The sequence below is a fragment of the Schistocerca serialis genome, chromosome 6 (assembly GCF_023864345.2).
Source record: "Schistocerca serialis cubense isolate TAMUIC-IGC-003099 chromosome 6, iqSchSeri2.2, whole genome shotgun sequence".
NCBI lineage: Eukaryota > Metazoa > Arthropoda > Insecta > Orthoptera > Acrididae > Schistocerca > Schistocerca serialis.
Window position 1 is genome coordinate 701276106 of NC_064643.1, and position 5126 is coordinate 701281231.

At 47.8% G+C, this 5126-nt stretch overlaps 1 pseudogene; it reads left to right on the forward strand.

Annotated features, from left to right (window-relative positions):
• Positions 1–4673: 4673 nt before the first annotated feature.
• LOC126485190 (5S ribosomal RNA) lies at positions 4674–4791 on the forward strand (annotated as a pseudogene).
• The last annotated feature ends 335 nt before the right edge of the window (positions 4792–5126 follow it).

Here is a 5126-nt window from a genome sequence, read left to right on the forward strand (position 1 = left end):
AGGTCCCGAGTTCGAGTCTCGGTCCGGCACACAGTTTTAATCTGCCAGGAAGTTTCAGTATTGTGGTTGCATGGTAGGCAATATGTGGGGCGTCGAATGCCGTAAACATCATTGACCTTATTCGACTTCGCACTCAAGGGTTTCCTTGTGAGACGCTCATTTCGCTATAATCGGCTCCCTTTTAACCAAGGACGAGAGCAGTAGATTACCAGCTGCCGGCCGGTCCCCTTTCAGGAAAATTATAAACGACGAGTAGAACGGGGTGACTTGAACCGGTTCCTAAAGTCTACGTGATTCGATATTTCGGCGATCCTTCTCTCCGCCATCTTCACTGCTGCTGAAAAGTTGTACTGTCCCGCTGCAACGGACAACGTTCTTTTGTACGGTGAGTCCGAAACACTGAAAATGGTCTCTGAGTGACATAGACTGACCACTCAAAACATTGTGACCACTGGACACAATGGTGGAGAAACAGCGATTGCTATAAATTAATTCAGTATTAAGAAAACAGTCTTAATCGCGATATATTATTTATTTAGTGCCGACCGGTTTCAGCCCATCGCAGGGGCCATCTTCGGGGCGAACATATGGTCCACTGCTGGTGGCGTCACGTCTAAAGACGTGTGGCAGGGACTGCCACAGCTCGGTAGACGTGACGCCACCGCCACCAGCAGTCGACCATATGTTCGCCCTGAAGATGGCCCCTGCGATGGGCTGAAACCGGTCGGCAAAGATAAATAAAAAATCGCGATTAGGACTGTTTTCTTAATACTGAATTATGACCACTGCCCAGTGCCGCCTGTTGGCGCAGAGGGCGCGTGAGGCAGTAACAAAAGTATGTCAGCGGAGCAAACACGGACAGGGGATCACTCTAGCAAAGATATGGGCTGCAAATTGGGAAATCCTTTGAGACAAGCGACTTTAACGAAGAGCAGATTATTATTACGCAGAGTCTGAGCGAGAATCCCGAAAACGGCGAAGCTGGCCAAATGACGAAGTTCTGCTGTGGTGGGCATCTACTTTCTTAGGTAGGACAATGCGCTAAATTGTTGGACTCCCATGACTCTTCACAGAACGCGGGGTTCGGAGACTGTAAAGTAACATAGATGGTGATCTGTGGCATTTCTGCCGAAACAGCACAATATTGACGCACGCACAAATGTTTCGGAGCACACCGTTCATAGTATATCGTTGAACATTGAGCTCCACACGTGTTCACATGTTGACCCTACGACATCGTGACTTTACGATTGTAGTGGGCACGGGACCTTAGGGATTCAGCCGTCGTTCGATGGAAACGTGTGTGCTGTTCGAGTGAAACACATTTTAGCTACGCTAGGTCGTTGGTCGTCTCAACAAACGCCGTCATCGAGATGAACCGCGGCTAGAAACGTGCAGCGCGCCACGTAGGCAGACTGGTGGGAGCGATATTATGCCCTGCGTTTGCATGGGACCTGTGGTAGTAATCGAAGACACACTGACAGCTGTGGACACCTGCATCCATTCATGCTTCATGTCTTTCCCGATGGCGATGTCACCTTTCACAATATAACTGTCCGTGCCTCAGAGCCAGAACCGTGCTACAGTGGTTTGAGGCGCGTTATAACGAACTGACGTTGATGTATCGGCGACCAACTTCTCATGATGTAAATCTTGTGGAACCCATCTGTGTCAATATCAGGCGACATCATAGCCTACGCACATCAGCGGCCCGCTATTAACGAGAGTTACATGACCTTTGCGTAGACATCTAAAGCCACATACCTCCACAAAGCTACCACAAAACTTTCGGATCCTTGACACCCAGAATCAATTATGTATTTCTTTCCAAAGACGGACAAACAAGCTATTACGTAGATGGTCACGTGTTTTTGCTCCTGGGTGTATATTGCTGCCTCCGGTGTTCTACTATGGGCGGCACAGCCAGAACAGTCTCAGAGGGGAAGAGCTGTGATGGACAGCACACACGCTGTTTACAGTATAGAGGCCTACAAAGGACGACGATTTGCAGACCTGGCATCAGTTTTCAGCGAGACTCAGCAGCGGCAGCAGCGTTCTCCAGAAGAACGTGGGCAGATGGATCGTCGAAGTATCTGTGCGGCTGGTTCCGGCGGAGGTTCGAGTCCTCACTCGGGCATGGATGTGTATGTCTGTCTTTAGGATGATTTAGGTAAGTAGTGTGTAAGCTTAGGGACTGATGACCATACCATTTAAGTCCCATAAGATTTCACACACATTTGAACATTTTTGAAGTATCTAATCATGATGATAATAGGATCCGACAACAAACCCTAGGACATTATCAAGAATTATTATGCCAGGGAAGACTACGAAGTCAGTTGATTACAAACGTTTGCACGGTTTAAAACGTTGATTTAAAGTGTTTGGAAGGTGTCAAATAGCGATAAGATCGGAAACAGACATATCTCTACAACGATCATAGTATTCTTGAAGCTTAGAAATATTCACGTAAGTTGTATTACAAGGAGAAAACTAATGCAATAGTCCGTATGTTACTGATATGTCATAAAAAAAACTCAGAAAAACATGTTTTGCTTAGCAAGCGTACATATAGTCCGTGCTGGAACGTTACGAAGTGTGAAACGGGCCGGGTTTGAAATAGTTGGGGTGTGCATAGTTCTCGACTTTCGCTAAACTGAAGGGCTGCCGGTTTCCTGTGACAAGATGGCAAGAGCCCTCCTTCCCGCAGGACTCCAGAGAGGAGCGCAGGACGCCTAGGAGCACACTTCAATCGCCGAACACGAGACGATGCAGCCCAGCCCAGTCCATATTTTAGTTCTTGTTACTGGAGTGCCCTCGTGTCGTGCCGAAGGGTAAACAGTGCTGCCACTCGTGGTGTAACGCGATCCAGCGTGCTTCCAGCCTGGATGGGGAGGGAGATCAAAGAAGCCGCTAGCTAACGTCGCCGTTAACTCGACTCCGAATTAACGGCCGTCAACTCTTGCACGGAAGCCTCCTTCTAATACTACCCACTTCAGGCTGTTATTTCCGTCTCATTACTTAACACTTCTGTGAGGAACCCTTGCGTTTAACAGAGAAATTTTCTAACGAATAAGAATGAGATTTTCACTCCGCAGTGGAGTGTGCGCTGATATGAAATTTCCAGGCAGGCTAAAACTGTGTGCCGGAGCGAGACTTGGAAAGTAGGAGACGAGGTACTGGCAGAAGTACAGCTGTGGGTACTTGGGTAGCTCAGTTGGTAGAGCACTTGCCCGCGAAAGGCAAAGGTCCCGAGTTCGAGTCTCGGTCCGGCACACAGTTTTAATCTGCCAGAAAGTCTCTAACTAATAGCTTGACCACTGGCTTCATTTTGACACTATATTTCGACATCTGTCCTACATAAACTGAAGTGACAGAAGTCATGGGACAGAGATATGCAAATATACAGATGGCCGTAGCATCTCGTATACAGTGTATAAAAGGGCAGTGCAATAGCACAGCTGTCATTTGTATCGAGGTGACTCACGTGAAGACATTTACGACGTGTTTATAGCCGCATGATGGGAATAAAACAATCTTTGAACGCTGAATGGTAATTTGTGCTAGACCCATGGGAAATGAATTTCGGTAATCGTTGGGGAATTCAATATTCTGAGATCCACAGTGTCAAGAATGAGTCGAGAATGTCAAATTTCAGGCATTACCACTCACTATGGGCAACGCGGTAGCCGACGGCCTTCACTTAACGAACGAGAGCAGCGGCATTTACGCAGAGTAGTCAGTGCTGACAGACAAGCAACACTGCGTGAAATAACCGCAGAAATCAATGTCGAACGTTCGAACACTGCGAGGAAATTTGGCTTTAATGGTCTATGGCATTGGAAGACCCACGCGACTGTCTTTGCTAACAGCTTGACATCGCCTGCAGCGTCTCTCCTGGGCTGGCGACCATGAAGACTGAAAAACCCTAGAAGACTGAAAAACCGTGGCCTGGTTAGATTAGTCCCGATTTCAGTTGGTAAAATCTGATCATAACGTTGTCAACAAGGTACTGTGCAAGCTGGTGGTGGCTCCATAATGATGTGGGCTGACTTTACATGGAATGTACTGGGTCACCTTATCAAACCTGTCATTGACTGGAAATGGTTATGTTCGCGTACTTGGAAATCATTTTCAGTCTTTCGTGGACTTCGTGGTTCCAAAGAACGATGGAATTTTTGTGGATGACAGTGCGCCATGTCAAGGGCCATTGGTTTGAAGAAAATTCTTAACAATTCCAGTAAATGATTTGGCCTCTCACATCGTCCCACATGAATCCCATACACCATTCATGGGCCATAATCAAGAGGTCAGTTCGTGCACAAAATCCAGCATGGGCAACACTTTCGCAATTATGGGCGGCTATAGAGGCAGCATGACTCAATATCTCTGCAGGAGACATCCAAGAACTTATTGAGTCTATGCGACGTCGAGCAAAAGAAGGTCTTACATGGTGTTAGGAGGCACCCCATGAATTTTTTCACTTCAGAGTAATATGTCGACGTCCATGCCAATCTTGTTGTGAGGGACCGGTTACATTAATTAGAAACGAAACTATACTCTGACCCGAACTAGATCACGATAGTTACAGAAATACTACGCTATTTTGTTATTTACTGTGACACACGCAAACAACATGCATCATAAATAGAATCGGTATCTCTCGTAAGAGTTGCCACGGCCTTGCCGCAGTGGATACCCCGGTTCCCATCAGATCACCGAAGTTATGCGCTGTCGGGCGTGGCCGGCACTTGGATGGGTGACCATCCGGGCCGCCATGCGCCGTTGCCATTTTTCGGGGTGCACTCAGCCTCGTGATGCCAACTGAGGAGCTACTCGACCGAATAGTAGCGGCTCCGGTCAAAGAAAACCATCATACCCACCGGGAGTGCGGTGTGCTGACCACACGCCCCTCCTACCCGCATCCTCAGTGAGGATGACACGGCGGTCGGATGGTCCCGATGGGCCACTTGCGGCCTGAAGACGGAGTGCTGCAGCTGCTCTCTAAGAGTCGTCAGGTGATTTTTTTTTTTCTGGCTTCTGCAGATATCTGCAATTTCGCTTTATCATTGTGTAGCTGGAACCAGCCCAAACAAGTAGTGCTCACCACGTCTTTCATGTGACGC